The sequence below is a fragment of the Coturnix japonica genome, chromosome 5 (assembly GCF_001577835.2).
Source record: "Coturnix japonica isolate 7356 chromosome 5, Coturnix japonica 2.1, whole genome shotgun sequence".
Taxonomy (NCBI): Eukaryota; Metazoa; Chordata; class Aves; order Galliformes; family Phasianidae; genus Coturnix; species Coturnix japonica.
The window spans coordinates 29,075,723-29,096,780 of record NC_029520.1 but is presented as its reverse complement, the minus strand read 5'-3'; the positions used below and the strand labels follow the sequence as shown (position 1 = coordinate 29,096,780).

General features: G+C 37.5%; 1 long non-coding RNA gene across 1 annotated transcript; it reads right to left on the bottom strand.

The window, feature by feature from the left end:
• Positions 1-10,633: 10,633 nt before the first annotated feature.
• LOC107314996 lies at positions 10,634-14,216 on the bottom strand. The gene is made up of 3 exons (XR_001555709.2): positions 13,473-14,216; positions 13,038-13,093; positions 10,634-11,505 (listed from the first exon to the last, which is right to left on the bottom strand). It is a non-coding gene; the product is annotated as an uncharacterized LOC107314996 (long non-coding RNA).
• Between the last annotated feature and the right edge of the window lie 6,842 nt (positions 14,217-21,058).

Sequence of the window (21,058 nt, the reverse complement as noted above, 5' to 3'; positions counted from 1 at the left end):
CCCGGGTGACCACTCGCCGTGGGGCATCAGAGCTGAGGCACAGAGGCATGGCAGAAGTGGCGGGGCACGTCGCGGGGATGTCCTTTCCCCCCTCTTTTCGTTTTCGTTTCCATCAAAAAACAAAATCCAATCTATCACTTGTGTAGTAGATGAACCATGAGGCTTTTTCGGTAACAGAAATGGTGGCGTCCCTGCTGCACGTGAGCAGCATCTGTGCTGCCACAGGAGAGAGCGCTACATGCCTATAACTTCTTTTACACTCTGATTAGCAAATGCAGACAAAAAATGGGGCTCCTCTCTAGTTTTGGCTGACAATATCTATGGCACAAAATGGGAGCTGTTCCTTCACATTAATGCATCTATTGAAACACCCTATTTTTGCTCTTCTAATGCACGCTGGATTGGTAATGCATAGTGATATGCATAAGGCAGAGGAGGAGAGATGGGGATAGCTCAGACAAAAAAAAAAAGAAAAATGAAAAAAGAAAGAAGAGCTGTGTTATTAATGTAATGTGGCAGTTGTTTTCCTGCTCAGTTGTTGAAACATCCACATTGATAATTTGTTCCAACGGTGGAACCCAGAATATTCATCTATTTTTTTCTTTTTTTTCTTTTTTCTTTTTTCTTTTCTTTTTTTTTTTTTTTTTTTTTTTAAGTATAGTTAAAAATAGAAAGATGGGAGAGGCATCCCTTAAGTGGGCTTGGCATGGTATGTGAGGCAGAGCCTGTCAGCACGAGTCCCAGAGGGACTGCATTGGAACAGCAGCGTCCTTCATCCCTCAGGAGTGCCGTGTGTAATGGCTTAGCACTGGTCTGCAAAAGGCACAGCAGGAATAAGAATGGAGATTTGGGGCAGAAGGCAAAGAGGGGATGAAACAGTGCAGGAGGGAACCCAGCCAGCTGCATCAACTGCTTCATGTAGCTTTAGATTATTGGTGTCACCTCCACCATATGGCTGTACGCAGCTTCAGAGAGGTGGGAGCAAAGAGGTTGTGGGTGCATACCAACCTGGAAGTGCTTTGCTATGAGAGCTGTCTGTGCTGTGACTTGGCTCTGACAAAGGGTACCGAGCTGGGAACTGCCACTTATTGCTGAATCATATCCAAAGGGTGCATCAGAAGCTCCTAAACTTTTATTTGTTCTGAAATCAGAGAGAGTGGCATCAGTAATGAGGTGGTTAGCTCCACTTCAGTCCTGGTTTGTCTTGTAGTTGTGCCAATTATGAACACAACTCTGAAGCAGATGTGGCAATAAACTTGGTCATTCCTAGCACCTGCTTTTCCGTAAGTGAGGAGACACAGCCTGTTTCAGGTGAGACGCCATCTGTGTGTAAAGGAGTGTGTGTATTTTCTATGTGTATATATGCAGAAATATGTATTTCTTAGCAACATGAGAAGGGGATGTGTAGGTCTGTAAAATACAGTGACCTAGAAAGGCTGTAGCAGGGAAGGACTATACACCAGTATTACTGCTTTGGACAAACTTCATCTCTCAGACTCTGGGTATAGGTGAAAAATCATCCATAATTAATGGTGATGGCATAAGGACTCCAAGTGAGTATGTATTTATTTAAATTGACATAGCTTAAGAAAGAGTTGAAAATATTCTGGTGATAGCAGTGCCTATTTGTGTATGAATTCATGTATCTGTGCCAGAGTATATTGTATAGCACAGGCTATGTGTGCAGAGAGTACCATTTCAAAGAAAAAAATCACACACTGCTTTCAATTAGAAAGAAAGAAAGAAAGAGAGAGAGAGAGAAAGAGAGAGAGAGGGAGAGAAAGGGACGGAAGAAGGGAGGAAAGGAGGGAGGAAGGGAGGGAGAGGGGAAGGGAGGAAGAGAGAAAGAAAGAAAGAAAAAGTACATTTTACTCTGTTGTAAGCTGCCACATCTGCTTATTCATCTCTTCACCTTTTTTTCCTTTCTTTCTTTTTCCTTTTTTTTTTTTTTCTCTAGCACATCTTTTCTACAGAAACCTTACAATGTGAGGGATTGGCCAGCTTCACTAGCACTAGAGATTAGTTTACAGTGTTATCTCAGCTGTTCCTCCATGCAGAGGTGTTACAGTATTTACATAGAAGCTTGCTGCTGATAGCTGCATTGAATTCCTTTCCAATCAGACCCTCCTGTCACATCCTGCATTCCCTTTGGCTTGAGAGACTGCTGAAACTGAGACAGAGCCAACTCTTGCTGCAAAGTCTGCACAAAATAGTCTGTATTTTCTTGTTTCCTTTGTAACTAAATATCGGCTTTATCTATGCCTTCCTCAAGTTTTGGATTTCTAATTCTGTAGGACTCACATCTAGGATTCTGATGCACTTCAGAGCTCATCAATCTCTTCTCTCCTTTCTCTCTCTCCTTACTGCATACTGCAAGGTCAAACAGAAAGGGCAGCACACGATGAACATAAATCCAAAATCACATCTGCTTCTTTGCAGCCCTTTGAAAAGTCCCCAGATAAACTTATACCTGTGGCCAAATTCACCTTGTTTTCTGCAACAAAGTGCTATCAGAGCTTCAAATAAACAAGACAAACAAACAAACAAGCAATAACCTACTGAAATGTATTGCATGTCGTCTAGGGCAAAAACAGTTTAGCATCTGACTGGCAAGGGTCCCACGTGCTGTATGCATTTCTCATGACACAGCTACCAGCAGCACTGCAGTGACAAAGGAACAAGCAATAGTGTGGAGTGTGCATGCAAATCTGCAACAAGCCTGAGCTGTGAATACTTTGAAACAGCCTGAATGCTTAGGAGCTGCCTACATAGTGTTATTGGTGTAGCACAAATACTGTTTGTGATACAAAGGCAAAGTTGTGTGTGTTCCCCGACTAATGAGACACCGACAGGTCTCAAGGCAGCAGAACATGAATGGAATCCTCTGCATACTAAATCTACAAATAAAAAAGTTACACAGCATTTTGTGATTTCCTGAAATCCTTTCAATGACTATTTTTTGGGGGTGAAAGACAAACAAACAAACAAAGATATTTGGCAGAAAGATTAGGCTTTGATTCTTTAAACACTTTGAAGTATCAGACACTACCACCGACTGCAGATTATTTACAGTAGGTAACACTGCACTAACTCACAAAATGGAAACATTTAGAATAACTCTTGTTTTTGTATTTCATGCTGTTCTTTTGGTATCTGTAGAGGTTCTCATAAAAGCAGTAAACTTTTCATAACACATCAACCATGCCATTATTTTGATTTGAAAGTACAGTGTATGTCTTAGAACAGAACACTTTTTTTTTCCTTACTGAAAATACACTTTTTTTTTTTTTTTCCCAAATCCAGTGAATTGTGAGATATAAAAACAGTCCTAGCACAGAGCTGAATGTTACCTCTCTTAAGCCTCAGGCCATTAGTAATCTTTGGAATAAATTTTACTTTTTTAGAAATAAGACACAAATACCACTCTGGCAGGTTTTATTTTGTCCCATGACAGCTGTTTGGAGCAATACATGCCTTAGAAATATAAGAAGCATCACAGTAGAGTCTTACTGAAGGACAGGGATCCTGATGAGATGAGAATGTTAAACATACAACATATATCATGAATGTCACAGTCACTACTGAGTCACTGTCACAAAGGAGTCATGCATGGTTATCTACATCTGTGTAACTATGAATGTGACTGTGCATGGAGATAGACGAAGATAAGCAAAAAATGACAGTTCCACAGTTGCCAGCAACCTAAAGTTGTTCTCTATTAAACCCACCCCCTACAGTACACTATTGCAATCTAAACTTGAAACTCCCAAGTGATAAATCTTTCTCCTAGAAAATGCTAGATGACGGTCTCCCGATGTAATAACCATACTGTTGGGCAGACTTCTCAGGAGAATTTGTCAGATTATTCCCTTTCCCAGTAGTGTCCCATTCACCCCAGTTATAGCTCATTGTTCATACTTAATACATTCCCTCAATATCTTCCCTATTGTCTCAGCATTTAAAGCCTTTGCATAGTTGCAGACTATTGTTATCTCTCCACGTCTCTTTCACTCACTTGTGTACTGCTGCACATCTATAATTAACCTAAAACATCTCAAGTGTGCTCTGAAATGACAGAGTAATGAGGTGGGCACTGGAAGATGTAGCTAAACCATTGTGTTAGGAAGCTGAGAGAAGTAGGAACAAGCAACATCAACAGAGGTGAAAGGAATGTATGCCTGTGAGTCTGGCCCTCTGCAGCCATTATTTGCCACATGTCACTTGCAAAGAACAGCTGAGTCTCTTATTCCCGTATTTACCCTTTGCAGCAGAAAGAGGGCTCAAGGAGAGCCCAGAGAGTCTGCAAACATAAGGCCAGCACAGGAGTAATTACTCACTTCCAGAGGCACTGTTCTTCTCCCATGAGCTGCAGCATAGCAGGCATGACAGGGGTAGGATGCCAGGTTTTTTTGCTGCAAAGACTGCAGGCTGCTTGGAAATTAAATGCAGCTCAGGAAAGATGCTGCACTGTGGGCTTCTAGAGCTGTCATTGGCACTGAGGGACACAGAGCAGTTTAGGAGGACAGAAATATGTCTGGAACACTTCAACAGTTTCCAGCATCTCTCTATCTTGGTTGCTGGTCCTGTGCAGTGTCCCTGAGAGATTACCTGCCTTCCACAAGAATGCTGACAGGCAGTTTCTCTAGCAGACTCCATGTCTCATTTCAGCTGCTTGGTTTTTTAGTTAGAAAAATATCAGACATAAACACCATGATAGATGGGACATGAAGAACAGCTGTGTGTCTGTTTGTTCAGTATCACCACATCATCATCAATGAGTGTCTGGCTGTTAGCAAAGCACCAACAAATAACAATTCCAAGGGTAATGGGTAATTACTAGATGTACCAAAGCCAGTTTGAAGATCTTTTATATTAGGTGAAATTTAATAAAAAACAAAACAAAACAAAACAAACAAACAAGAAAAACAATGTTCAAGTCTATATTCTATCCAGCTAGTTTAGTTATGTGGTTGTTTTCATTTAAACTACATTCCCTTCTAATATGTAAGTGGAAAAAGCTCAAATTTGCAGAACATCAAGCAAGCAGATGTTTCACTCATAAATATCAGTTTTGTGGATTAATACCTACATACCTAATGAGGTCAGAGAAGATCAGTTAAAGACAGAAAAAGAGAGAGAGGAAAAAGAAGGAGTGAGACTCCAGAAATGGCAGCCAAGTGCACTTCACTCTGATTTATGCTTCACTCCACCTTGAGTCTCCTCCACAAGTATACTGCGCTCTTGTTTCTTCGCCATAGATTCTGCACCTGTCCTGGTCTATAGAAAGTGATCAGGACTTCATAGCCAATGTGTGTATTACTTTTCAAATTTAGCATCACAACTGATACCAGGCCAGTGTCCTGACCAGAGGCAAATGACACCTGATACCAACTAGCCCATCTAGTGGCATTTATACCAGACTGCCATTACCTTTAAATGTAATTTATTTTTCTGCTGTAAGCTACTTGCAAGTCACTATCACCTATAATTGTGTCCAATTCAGTTGTTAAGAACTATTCAGGATGTTGTATACCAGGAATTAGATCTTTTCCCTTCTTTGTTGCTTCCCATATTCTCTCTCTTTGTGTAGTTCCTTTATTTTACTTATGGTTTACCTACATTTCATTTTCTATTTCATCACTCTCCTCTTGCAATTCCCATTTTTTGTGTGTATTTGTAAGTCTAATTCAAAAGAAAATAGAAACATCTTTATTTCCTTCCCCAGATAACATGTAGTTCTAAGAAGATAAAATCAAATACATCCAGCTTGTCTTTACCAGTATATCACCTAGGACTCTCCTTGTTTATAACCCACCCCATTGCTTTGGTCTCACCAATTTTCATGAGCTCTCATTTGAAATCCACTGCAGTGAGTTCAATAATCTGAAACAAAAAGAACCTGAATCTGCCAGCTGCAGCAAAGCCTCATGTGCTTTTCCAGATTGTTTCTCAGCTGACTTATATTTTTCAGAATCAGAGACAGATGCCCCAGAATTATAGGGAAAGCAGCAATTAAGTAGTCTATTCTAATTACATTCTAGCTAAGGAATTAACTTTTAATGAATTTGTTCTCAGATATGAATGAATACATAGGGCTCTCTGAATCTGTTGTGTACATAAAATCACTTTGTTACAATATATCCGAAGAAGTATAATTTTACAAGACTGGCAGATTCTACTGCTTTTGTTAGGAATACTAAGATAGTTGATGGATATGACAAGAATGATCCCAGTCTACAGTGCTGCAAACTTCTAGAACAATTTGTATGAAAACACGTGAATTATTAACAAAAGATATAGCTGGACCATGCTGTGGAGAAAACACCACAGTAGTCAGGGAATTAAAAAGCAGGAGTGGAATATATCAACCTGGCTCAGAATTATTTGGCAAAATTATTTTTCTTCATCAAAAACAGAACAAAACAAAAGATATTTCTTTTTTAATATAGAAATACCTCGCTCAATTTTTTTGAAGAATGCTTTTAAATCAGCTAATCTCATTTTCCTAAAAGAAAAGCTAAAAGAAGAAGAAAGGAAGGAAGGAAAGAAAGAAAGAAAAAGGGAAGAAGGGAAGGAAAGAAAGAAGGAAGGGAGAAAGGGAAAAAAGCTACAGATTTAGTTTTCAGGAAAACTGTATCTGAATTATGAACAAAACATTTTAATAGACAGAAACAATACTTTTTTCCAAATTCTTTCTGAGTATTTTCAGAATTTTTACCATTTAGTCAAATTCATTATAAAAATATTTTTATCTAACCTTTTTAAAGGAATGAAAAATTCCCTCACACATACCAGTTTATTAATCAGAGCTAGAACTTTGGTCATCAAAATGAAGTTTCTCTTCAATTATGCTGGCCATTAGAATCCCTTGACTATAAAGAGCTAAATACAAATCTTTCCATTAACAGTTTCCTACAACACATTAAATATCAGTAATATCTTCATTTTGATCCAACATTCTTATACATTCTCTACAAAAAGGAGTTCATAACAGACTGATATTTGCCATTTTAACAATAAAATATTTAACACAATAACAGTACTAGCATGTACATAACATACTTCTCAGATCTCAGAGAGTGTTTACTGAGCTTCTTCTACTGCATATACACAGGGTAAAAAAAAATACCACAGAGACAAAAGAGAGTTGAAACAAAAAGAAAATAACAAAAAACATTATGAACAATACTGAAATGCCTGGTGATGGAAAACATTTGAAGGCTCTCAAAGGGGAAGACTTCTAGGGTTTAATAGTTTTCCAAATAGTATTCTAGAGTAGCATTGAGGAATATTAACTAATAGTATTATTTTAGCTACTAAAGAAAACAAAACAGAGTCTACTTTCTTTATTTATTAAAGAAGCTCTGTTTTGGACAAGGCTAAGCATTCACCAAGGCATTATTAATACGCTTTTACTGTCTCTTCCATACATTTCCTGTAAACAATCAACGGAATTCACTCTTTTCTTAACATGCTTCATTAAAATCATGGAAATATTTTGTGGCTGCATTTCTGCAGTGTTTGATTTCTGATCCATTAGAATACTTCATTCCAGTTACTGCCATCTTTAACATAGGATGTCAACTTAGTAAGTACTTACGCTTGATACCAAGGTGGGAACTGGGCCGGATTTGTCTTGCTCTGAAGTCCCCTTAGCTGTCTTGTTTTCATACTGTCCTGCTTATAATAGAATGAAAATTTTCCCGGCCATTCAGCTGACATTGAAGGAGATGCAATGATGCCAATCAAAAATGTGGACTACGTTCTTCGTGTTACTCATAAGAGATATTCCTTTATTAAACATTTTGAGAGAAAATATTTGAAAGATGCTATAAAACAAGAGAACTGTGAGCTATTACCAATGTGACAAGAGATACTGAGCACTGACATCATGTTTTCAAGTAATACTCTTGTATGTTTCACCTGAACAAAATTTCTCAGCCAACATTTTTTTTTTTCAGTTTATTTACAGAATTATCCTGACTTTTAACTTAATTTTTTTTCTGAATTTGACTAGAAAAACATTCAGTGGATCTTTGGGCCAACTCATAATTTCTTTCATACTAATTTCTTGATGTTAAATTACACAGAGTAATTTAAATTAATTAAATTACACAGAGTATTTGAGATTCTTCATCCTACCAATTACATATTTTATTTTAGAATCACATTGTTTGCCTAGTAAATTATTCTTGAGCTATTAATAGACTAGGTAGGTGTCAAGATTGAGTGAGACCTGACATTCAACAAAAAGAAAATAATCCTAAACTGTTTAAAAGTCAAGGATAAATTAGTATTTCTTATAAAGATGTTCAGTGTGTACCAAAGATAAAATTGGAGTTGTAGATAGCAGAAACATATGCTTGCATTTAAAATACCTTTCAGGCATAGCTATAATTTGTGTTTATTGCCATTCTTCCTGCAAAGAATGGTCTCAACAGAAACTGTTCTGAATTTGGGAACAAAGAAGATCAACTGTAGGTGTTAGGCCAAAAGATTAAAAAAGCCTGAAAGGACTTCTAGAAAAGAAGGTTAGAATTGGAAGGTTAAATCCATATTTAAATAACAGGTCATCCAAGTAAAATCTCAGTGATCCAATATCAGAGAAATACCAGATGGCATCAGTGAAATTCTCATAAGCAAAGTTTCATCATTTAAGTCAACTGGGGAGTATATTGCTGAAAAAAAGTTTTAGTCTGTTTTCTGAAGCACAGCAGGTGTTCAGAAGAAAAAGTTCATTATAGTGCTTAGGATGCTGACTTAATAGCTGAAAAGAGCACTGAACTTTTATAGAACATTCAAGCCTCAGCACTGTAACAAACGGGGCATCCACTTGTTTCCTCTCTTCCTCCACCTCCTCTTCTTTATCCTGGTGTGCCTATGTCATGGGGTTATTCCTAGATGTAAGTCTGTGACAGGGGGGCACAGGCTCCAGGAAAAGACAGTTTTAACCAAGAGAAAACACAATGGCAATGATCTGAGAAGAAATGGTAATTGACTAAATGTAACCAAATCAAACAAAACAAGAGAGATAAGAGTATCCAAAGTAGGAGTCAAACCATGACAGTGTGAGGGAAGCACTGTTTTTCTCCATGGAGAGCTGAGATGGCCAGAGGCAGAGAGTGGCTGGGGTCTGGTCCGGGCTCCCATTCTGCTTCCTCCTCATGCCAAGTCCTCCGGGGATGCCACCCCTCCCCTCTGGGAACCCAAAATGCCCCAAATGGCAGTAACACAGAACCAGAACATGAACTCTTTAACTGCCACTGTTCTGCATGATGTTCTGATGTGGAATACCGACAACAGAAATCACCAAACCACAACAACCTAAAAAGACAATCCAAAAGAAACAATAAGGAATAAGTCCTGTTTAGATTCTCAGGAGGAAATGATACAGATAATCTCTTCAAGAATTTCAGGTGCTGACTCCCCAATGCTAGCTGCACCAACTGATGCAAGCTAGATCCAGAAAAGAATGAGGTTTCAGAAATGCCCCAGGACATAGTGCTAAAAGCTTAGTCATTAGGTTTTTATATCCAGAACACATATCATGTGCAGCCTGAATCACATATTTCCAGCTTTTACTTTAAAATGCATTTTAGATGTTAAAACTAATTCATGCATTTCAGCCATTTACTGTGCTGTAGGAGAACTCATATCTTTTCAGTTCAATAATACACAGGGGAAGTTAAATGTTTCAGAGAACAAAGTTAGGGGAAAAAAAAAAAAAATCAAATCTCCTTAGTCAGCACTGTTTTTACTCTGATCTTGTCCTCTAACATAAAAATTCTATATATCATCACCTAATTTAGCATAAGATGATGCTGGATATTTGAGGCCAATTGAGGACAACGGTCTTTATGAAACACTATTCCTGTACAAACCTCAGGAGTTCTTGTTTGCTAGCTAGAATTCATACCCTGAAACCATCTTCTAAGGGCTCAATTCTCTTGCAGTTCTGATTGAAAGAAATGAATAAAGAAGACTTTAGTTATTGCAAACTTTATTTTACTTTTTTAAAAAATTATTTTATTATTATTTTTTCTTTTAATTGCAGCAGCTTACTGGTAAACATTATATGTAATCCTCTTCTGTTCTAAAAATAGCAAAATAAATTGTCCATCATGATTATATATCCCTTTGTCAAATTTCAAATGTGTAAATAATGGAATGATTGGAACTTCTCAACAAATCAGATCTACTTACATACCCTTATAGCATACATTTTTTTTTCTGATTTCATTTTTAAAAATTAGCTATATAATTTTAGAACTTTCTGAAATAACCAATCTCAGATATCTCAAATTACATTTTACATGAAAAATCTATGATCAAATAGTTACAGTTTTGGCAAAATTCTCATTACTATTGAGGCCAGTTTCCAGATGGTACAGAGATCCATGTCATCAATCAAAACTCTTTAAGCTGTCTTCTAGGTTCTATCATCTTATAACACTTCTGGAAATACATAGCTAAATGTAAAATCACTGTCACACAGACAGCTGGTCACTATAGTCTATGTAATACCTTTTGAAGCAAGAAAGTATACTACCTATAAAAAAGGATAACAGCTGGCAGCATTGGGTTGCAAAAATAAAATTAAAAATAATAAGAATAATAAAAAAGCTTCAGTAAGTGTTTTTACAGAAGTTCTTTATTGTAATGTACTTGAAAATCAGTGCAGTGAACCCACATCAGCAAAGTAGTTCCACTGAAATCCTGCAGTTCACAGAAGATTAATACAAAGTGATGTCATAGTGCAAAAGATTATGTCTTTTTTAAAGCAAAGAAAGAACAGAAACATAAAAAAATGAAAAGATACATGCTATACAGACATCAGAATTTCACATCTATTCACACTATTGAACAGTGTGCACTGTAGAATAAAGTGTTCACAAAAATAAATTTCCAGTTCAGAATCCACTCTTCTCAAGTGTCATAGTCAGACCCATTTGGGACATTCCACCCCATAGGCAGTATTTTCAACCATTTAAACAGATTTTGACACTCAGTTCAAATCTTGCAATACATACTTCTCTACCTTCTCCATGTACAGCATCATTACCCACTTTCAAAACAACAGCTACAACTTGTATTATGAATTATCAGTGACAAACTTCTGAATTGCCAAAGTTTCCAGACATCCATAAGAGAAATACACACTCAAAAACTTAAAATAAATAAATACATTATTTAGAACTGGAAAAAAATGTAAGATTTACAGAGTAAACTTTAAAATCTTGTAACATGCAGGTGAATGTTTGTTTTACTGTCTTCACTGCTTAACAGAGGGCCTTGCCATTACGCACATTCTGAGCACACTGCCTCCCCAGACATGCACCCTTCAGTAGCACTTCACCTAATTCATCCAGTCCTATTAAAATCACAAGAGGAGAAAGGAATCCATGGAGGGCACACAAGGCTATGCTTATGGGCCAGCCAAGAAAGAGCAGCACAATGAGCCAAAAGAATCCCCACACTATGCAATTGCAGTTCATCATCTGAAACCTAATGACATTTAAAAAAAAAGAAAAAAAAAGTTAACCTTGATTGCAAATGTATATAGAAATATCTAGATAGAAATCAATTACTCTATTTTGTTTGGGAAATCTTATTTTGAGGGAGGAGAAAAGATATTTCCGGCCACGAAGAGTCTTTTTCTTACATTTAACAAAAGTGAAATGTATCAAAAACCAGGTCACGCATGTCTTCTGGGAAAGATCCTAAGAAGGTAAGAAAAATATCAGATTCCTTTCAGTGAGTAGTTTTCGATACATGAATGACTTGGATGCAAACATTTAAATAGCTCTACAAGCTGCATTGTTTCTTTAAAGCATGAGAAAATATGGCTATTAAATAAAAAAAAATCAATTGAAGTTGAGAATACATTAGATAATCCTGAGGTCCTGAAAATGGCTACACTATAAAGTTGTAGAACTTCAGAGGTTGTCAACAGGCAACCAAGTGAGTACACTTTCCACTGCTAATTCTATGGCTTAATGAGGAACAGGTTGCATGCCATTGACACCAGCTTAATTCTTACATATCATCTGGTCCATTTCATTTTTACTTGCTAATCTTTAAGACAAAGTATTTGGTTTTTTTGTTTGTTTTTTATTATTTTTTAATGGATTCATCAAGCCTGTCATCCAGACAAGACTATTAACAGTTATCATCCCAGTTACTGACAAGTGCTGGGAGCTGTCAGAGCGCTTTATTTCTGGACTGTTCATTCTTTCAGCAGTCTGGGAAAAACAGATTTAGTTATATATTTGAAAATGAAGCGCAGTCCAAAACACAACTTAGCATTTCCAGCTAGCCTTGCGAGATGTGAAGAAGTTGAATAAACCAAGAAAAAAAGGGGAAAAAAAGGCAATTAAAAAAATAAATTGACAATAAAACACTGGGTCATTTCTCCTGGTTTTACTTGTAATCATTTAAAAAAATATAAACTGCTTAGATACTATGGAAATTATTTTACAATAAGCATTTACTACTTAAATGTTGTCTATAAAAGGATTGCTAACCTCCCATTTATATGTAGGCGATAAAGTGAAAATATAACTACAAGTTTACAAGGGTAGTGAAAAGTATTATTACGCTGCTAGTGAGCCATCACTCTGCAGGTGGTAGAGTATTATTGAGTTGGATAGTTTGCTCTAATACAGATGCTTATGAAATAAATGAACAGTACAGCAACAAGCAGTACTTTCAAATTGTGAGAGTAAGCAATGTCATGAGAAATAACCAAAACAGTTCAATTTACTTAGCAATGTTTTGTTTAAAAAACATTAAAATATAATCAAAAAGGATAAAATAGGACCAGAAATAATGTGCTCTTGAGTAAGGTAACTGTAGGTAGACAGAGCTGCTCATAGACTAATTTCATACTAAGATTTCATGCTTACTGTGACAACAGCAAGACACAGGACAGGATGGCATACATTTAATTGCTTAATTTATGTTGTTTCATGATACTGTACTGAAAAGCATACTATTAATTAACAGTAAATCAAGAAAAACAGAGATAACAGCCTTACCTTTAAAGCGTAACTACAGTGTGTTAAATGATCAGATTTTCTCCTCCAGGCATTCACTAAAGCAGAAAATCAATATGAGCACATTGTTTGACAAAAGCTCTTTTCCCCTCTTGAACTTGACCAGCCTCTGGTATCTGATATGGTCTCAAACAGTGGCTTCTGTCTTACACAGAATATGGTGCAGAACAATGCTAAAAATGACAAAATATCTTCCACAAATTCAGGTATCCCTACAGATGTCCTTCCCTCCCACTTCCCCCACCACAAGCTTTCCACTTGGGTGAACTTGTGTAAAATCTACAGAGGAGGGGGGCAGGTACTCAGGGCCACACATCAGCTGCCTCCTCGGAGCAGGGAATTCTGCCTCACCAAGGCCAACCTGGCTGCCTCCTCACCTGGTGTAGACCCTCTGCTCACCAAAATGGAAATACATACACTTTTTCTGCTTAGTCTTTTAACCTCTGCTCCCTTCAGCACCACCTGCTGCCAGCACGGCTGTGGCCGTTGGAAATGTAACTGAAACTGGTTAAAAATGTAACTGTATGACTGCCCTGTAGTTCCCAGTTTTAATACTGCAGGTAAGCCAGCTGATGCTTTGAGCAGCCAGTGAACTTAAGCTGAAGAGCAAATTCAAGTAAAGAAATTGCCTAGAACATAGCCAGACACTAGTTCTGTATCTTCAGTCTCATCTCACACAAGTGCTTAATATTCTTGTAAAGCTTTATTTTAGTTCCAGTGGAAAACTAACAGGCAAATTTCACTGTGAGCATGTAGACACTGAAATAATCATGAGAATAAGTGCCCAATCTCCTATCATCTTTCATAAACCAACCAGGTAAACAGCTAATTTAAACTGCCTGCAGACATCTCAGGTGCTAATATATCCAAGCTGTCCTAAGTCTGGATTCAAGCCAGAAAAAGCAAGGAAAATAATCTGTAATATTCTATTGAATGACTTACCTATTCTGAGCAGATTTTAGTATACTGATGGCCCACAAAATTTAATAGAAACACTATGAATATGTTCAAGATTTTCCTCAGAATAAAAAAAAAACAAAAACATTCTATTGTTTATGTCTGCAAGATAACTGACTTGAAAAGGGTGCTGCATCATTCGCTGCATTTTCTTAATCTGCTCTTATCTGTGAAGTGAAGAGCTGGACCTGGGGGGGGGGGGGGGGGGGGGGGGGGGGGAAGAAAAAAAAAGAAAAAAGGCTCTTGAGACTTTGCTCCCACCTCATCCTGACAGGTTCTGTGGCTCATGGGAGATGCTGATGTATGTGGCCTAAATTCAGAAATGGGCAGCAATGAAGTAGGTTACCAGCAGTTTGGCAGTTTAGGCAGATTGTCTTAGTACACGTTTCTGCTTACAGGGACAGTGATTTTCACTTTACACCTTTCACAGGCATACAGTATCCAGTTCAGGATGTAAACACAGCCTGTGTCTTTTCCCCTCAGCTCCATGAAGTGTAGCCAGACTGTAAAAAGCAGAAGCAAAAAGCAGAGACACTCAGCCAGCTTTAAGTTACTGAGTAGGAAGAAGACCCTGTGACCAGTAGACTGTGATCATGAACTCATGCAAGATGATGAAGCAGGGAGAAGATTCTTGCTTAATACTTAAATAGCTGACTTGAGAAAGACAGCTTTTTTCTTGAATGAGTATGAGAAGATACAAGCAGTAGTTTGTTCTCTACTTTCTTATAGGAGAAAGGCAGCATAAGGGGGAGACAGGTGCCATATGGGAAGTTATTTGATTAAAGCAGCTGAAGGAAGGGTTAAGAGAATCATATAATTACCCAGGTTAGAAAAGACCTCAAAGATCATCAAGTCCAACCCCAGCCTAACCATAGTACCCTAACTCTAACAACCCTCTGCTAAATCATATCTCTGAGAACCACATCCAAATGGCTCTTAAACACATCTAGGGATGGTGACTCAACCACCTCCCTGGGGATCCTATTCCAGTACCTAACCTTTCTTTAAAGAAGTGTTTCCTAACATCCAACGTAAACTTACCTTGGCACAACTTGAGGCCATTTCCCCTCATCCTGTCACCTGTCACAAGTGAGAAGAGACTTGCCCCGCTCCCACTGTAAGCGCCTTTCAGATACTGGAAGAGAGATATAAGGTCTCCCCTTAGCCTCCTTTTCCCCAGACTAAACAGCCCCAGCTCCCTCAGCCTCATCTCATAGGGCTGATTTTCCAAGCCCTTCACAAGCCTCATTGCCCTTCTCTGGACCTGCTGTAGTGCCTCCATGTCCTTTTTGTACTGAATTGCCCAAAACTGAACACAGTACTCGAAGTGAGGCCTCACCAGTGTCAAGTACAGGGGCAGGATGACTTCCCTAGTCCTGCTCACCACACCATTCCTGATACAAGCCAGGATGCCATTGGCCTTCTTGGCCACCTGGGCACACTGCTGGCTCATATTCAGCTGACTGTCCATCAGCACAGAGTATCCATAACAAATAGATGCACTAACGGAGACCTCTTTCATCCCAGGATTCTTGCTGTTTTTAGCACTGATTCCCTCCAGTACTCTCATGGAATCACCGTTGTCTTCTAACTCTTTTGGCAGATAAAATAGCTACAGACTGGATCCTGAAATCAGCATTAGAGATATCCCATGACCCAACAAAGTTATATTTGTATATAGGTAACCTGAGCATTTTTAGCTATGGCCTAGGAAAAGTAGTATTAAAATTCTTGACTCAGTTCCTCATGAGTTTGGATGGAACATGCTCTCCTCTAGTGCTCACCTTTGTTGGTGGAAATGAGACAGGTTGCTCTCTTCAAACCTCCTACATTGTACAGGATCATCAGCAATAACTTACATTCCCTTTTCATTCCATTATATTCATCCTGGAACACTGTAAGGCATCATTACTAAATACAGTAAAATAAATCCAAATAGAGTAATTTTGAATTTGTAGAACCAACCCTTTTGGAAAAATGCAACATACCAACACAAATTAAAAAAAAACAAAACCAAAATTGTTATATATATATATATATATATATATNTATATATATATATATATATATATATATATATATATATATATACACACTTTAAATTGAAAAGGCTTTTCATACATTCCCATAGGAATAGAGCATGGACATGTCTTCATTCATAGCTCTGTATATTGTGATTATGCCAAAACCATTTTTAAGTTATGATTTAAACTATTAGCCTACTGAGTAGGCTTATCTTAAATTAAGTAAAATACCAGGTTTTGCACAGACAAAATCAAGTATCTGTGATCTGTTATTATAGTAAGAAATTCTCTTAAGTATCATTTATCTATACAAAAATTTACTGACACACAAGAGTGTTCCACTGAATTCATCTGGAGCATTTAAACCCACACTTGCTAAGTTCTTCTATCCTTTTAATAAGGATATGTGTTACAGCTTGGTGTTGCAGGAAGCGACTGTGCATAGAACCGAGAACCAAGCAAAATGAGTCAGAATCAGCAGCTGTCCTCTGTGTCTTATTTCATTACACAACTCAAAATGACAGAGCTGGTGGGTGAACACCACAGGAGCAAGGATCAATTTAGGACAACAGCCCCATCACTTAAGTATCTATGTATGCAGAAGCAAGATTAGTTCATAGTATGTTAGAGATTAAAAGAGTTGAAGAACAGAGTCTATGAAAACAGAAGTAGAAAAATCCTTGACTGTTTAAGCACTGCTTTGCAACAACTAAAATCACTGGTGTGTTATCACCACTATTTTCATCAAAGATCCTTAACACAGCTTCATATAAGCATCTGGAGGGAAAATTAACTCTATCCCAGCCCAAACGATGACAAACAATAAGACAACTCTTCTGCACTTGGGCTTTTCTTTTTCACTGTCTTGTTTCAGTGCTCTCACATGTGTCCTCAAGCTAAAGAGGATTACTGGTAAGGCGCTTTCTCCCCTCTGACTCAGCATGCAAAACATGGAATTTCTCATTTTAGAAAACATGGTATTTCCCGATAGAACATGATTGCTGCTGCCAAAAAACACTCCCCAAAATAGGGCAAGTCTGTACTGCTGTGGATTAAGGTCAGAAACAGAATCTTAGTGTCTTTGTTCTGAGCTTCTCTCTATCAGCTTCTGCTGCCCCTAGACAACTTCCTTTACAGTAGTTACAATACATTATGTCCCTAATGACCGTCCCATCTAAAAATAAGTGCTCTTGACATACAAGAGATGTCAGACCAGCACAGCAGGATGCTGAAGCGTCTCTGGATGCGTAGCAGGGCTTCTCTCACACTGGACTGTGGCAATTTAGGAATTCACACTTGATAAGTGCAATAAAGGCGGCTTCTTTTTATCTCTTACAAACAGTGCCAAGACTGATATATTCCTGACCCTTATTTGGGTCACTAGCTTATTCTTTTATGTTATCCTCTGGAATTGCAAAATTCTGTTTTATTAGGCAAGCATACACTGTAGCTATATCTACAGCCTATGTATACATATATATATAGCTATGTACAATGCTTTTCACTGACATTGTAGATAAACTACGTAATTGACAACAGCTGGCTCAACTTTTTGCTTGTATCTATATTTTCCTATACATGCATACAGAAACACACTCTGTTTGTTCTGATACTGTTTTTCAAGCAAAGAGATAACGCCTGAACTCTGAACTCTGGAAAGTTTATCGTAGCTGAAATAACGCTTCTTCTGCTTTCATTTTTATCTTCCTCCCCGCCCCCCCTCCCAGACATTAACAGTGAAGGAAAGGGATTCTCTGCATTATATCGATGTCATTTTTCTTTTTCCAAGGTGAATGAAAATCATGACAGAAGGTAAATTAAATGCAACTGTCTCTCTCAATAGCATTATATTACACTACTTCTGATATGGGCTGGATTAAGCTGATTAAAGCCCTTCCAGAGCAATGCCTGGAGAAATAATCTGCCCTTGGTACCTACCATAGGAGCGAGGAAAAGATCACTTTCTCATTCCAATAGTGGTATTTCATTTTCTGAAACAACTATTTACAGAGAGCAAGCAGCATTACAGGTATTGATTCTTCTTCTTGCATCCTTTTTAGGTACCAGTTGCGTAGATACACATCTATAGGTAAGGAAGAATTCAATTTCTGAGGGCTGGGAATTGTACCTTTTCAGAATCCACATAGAATTAGGCAAGCATATAGTCTTAACAGAGGATGCTGAGCTGAAATCATTTAAGGAAGTTATTTTTAAATTCACAGTTTTAATAGCTTTATTTTAAAATGTGTTTATTAGTATGATAGCAGAGAGTTTTTCTTTGGTCAGGCACTTAACCAATCAATCCTCTGAGAAAAAGGGCTCTAAGTAAACTAAACTGAAAAACCGTGTAACAGGAAATGCATAGACAGCCTCCAAAACTCCCCTGAAAACATTAATTTTGTATTGATTGATTCTGCAGGGAGGACTACCATGTTTGGCAAAGGGAACTACACTGCCATATGTCTTAATGGCATTCAGATTCTTGACTGCTGTGGGTTGTGATTCATTTGTTGGCTAAGACATTTACTTTTGTCAGCTTGCTGTATTGGATGCCTAAGTGTTATCTAATTCTTGTTTCAACAGAATTGTATGTCTTGTTTATCCAGTAATGTGAGCAACATCAACTGCTTTTTTTCCTGTCAGCAATGCTTAACTTCTATTCCTCATCAGGGTACTTTCCTTGAGGACTGACACCCTTTTATGTCTGATGAAACAACAAAGACCCATTCTCGGAAGGAGGTGAAGTGGTAGGATGCCTTTTTACCTTTTGGAAAAAGTTAGAACCTTACCCAACACATACAGCAGAATTAATGCAAATTCGGAGCAGGCTAGGAAAAAAAAAATGCTTTCTTATTTTTTTTTTAAATGGAGTTTGTGGATACCATTTAAGTGTAAACTGCTCATTCAGACCTCCAGCTGGCATCGTCTTTCCCCCCCTTGACAAACTTTGTAGATCAAAATGACCTTTTTGGCCTGTTTCACTTCTCCCACCAATTCATTCTTGTAAAGAAGTGCCAATAAAACACCAAAACTAAACATTTCAATGTGAAAGACAAAGTTCATCCTTTAACAAAAACAAAACGCAGAACATATTAAAAACTTTTTTTTAAAAAAGCCACCAAACCTAATCTTCTATTCCACAAATACAAAGAGCTTTCTAACCACTGCTACATGATTAACATGACTTCCCACATTCAAAAATACTTTCCCATCGCTGAAAAGTGTAAAGTTCAGCTCAAGTCAACTCTGCAAAACTTTCCATCTTTAGCATAGGCAGTGCTTGGTCCTTCAAAAGAGAATATATTAAGGCTCTTAATGTTTTTGCAATTGTTTTTGATTCAGTTGCCTCTGCTTTCATGCTAGCCAGCAGCAAGCTCCATTACAACACCACTCACCAGTTTAGGGCAAAGCATTTGATGACTCTAACTTGGCTGTTCTAAGAGGACCCCGTGAGTCAGAAGGGACCAGATATATAGGCTTGCACATGGAACACAGCATTACACAGGCTAGGTGTGTTCATGCACCAACAAAAAGATTATGCTGCAAACCACATACAAATAGACATCATTACAGTCTCTTTTAAATTTGGTTGCTCTTTCCCTGTAGTACTTACTGATGGAATCCCTGTTAATTAAACCATCTATTTTAGACCAAAAAAGCCCTCCAGAATCCTTTACTATTTTTTTCCCCCAGAACTCAGAAGGAAAGTAAATGACTGCCTGACTGAAATATTTATAAAAACTGTTCAGGAAGCAGAGATGACAGACGTCAGCTGAGCTTGTTGCAAGTTGCCTGAAGGTCCAGTATTATTCTGCCCTGCTTTCACACATAAATGTTACCACATAAAGCTTACCATCCTAATATTAGACATACTGCTGTTTGTCTTCAAATGGCAGAGAATTTACATCATCTTCCACACAGAAGAAGTGATGAAATAACATAGTTTCACTCAAAAGAGTTCTTTTTTGTGTGAATAAAAATTTAAAAAAATATATTCAAGACCACTCTGGGGTCTGTGCAAGCTATTGTAGGGTAATTGCTTAGTTGGACTCAATCTTGAGATGCCTTCCAACCCCTGCAATTCTGTGATAATGATCTTCGAACGTGGTAATAAAAGCTTGTAAGTTAATGAATTTCTGGTCAATTTGGTGAAGAAATTCTGGCAACTTCAGAACTGCAACATTTGAAAACCAAATATTTTTCTTTTGTCAGTAAAGATGTTCCTACAACTACTGTTTCGTTTGAAAATTAGATTTGGCTGTTAATAAACCTTCCAGAACCACTGCATAATTTGCAGTTGGCAGATAAATCTTAATAATCTAGGGAAAAAGCTTACACTGATCAGTTTATGAAAGATGTTCGTTTAGAAATTACTCCAAAAAACACATTCACCCATTACATCTCTAACACTTACATTACATGTTTTATGAATCCTGCGCATTCAAAGAACTCCTTTAATTTGTTTTCCTGATAGGGCTTTATCCTGTCATCCTCTTAAAAATGAAACAGATCTTATTTCAAGATACTAACATTAAAAAAAAAAAAACGCTGCTTAAAAGTTGTACCCTTATTGCATAAGGAACACTCAAGTAATAACAGCAGCAGCAGTCAACAACTGAACAGTTGCTCCAAGTACCCGGACCTTGACATTCTGAGAGCTTGCTAAATTCCCAATTCAATTAAACTCCTTCAAAATTTCAAAGTCCCATGGTAATCCCCCATTTATCAGACCTGCAATTAAATAGCTTACTAAACTCAAGTCAAAGCCTAAAATATCTCAGTGTATATAAACACTGTTCTGTATAAGAAATTCTCCGCTGCAAAATATTAAGGAAACCATAGTGTCTGATCAATACTAAATATAGGTAATCAGTGAAGTTTAACAGTTAACTCAGTAACTGAATTAAAGGCCAACGACTTCAAGAAAAAAAATTCCAAAATTGTGTAAAAGCATCTTTACTAAAAAACTTACTTAAATCACAAGGTGAATTACCAAATTACATTACTGACACTGACAAGAAC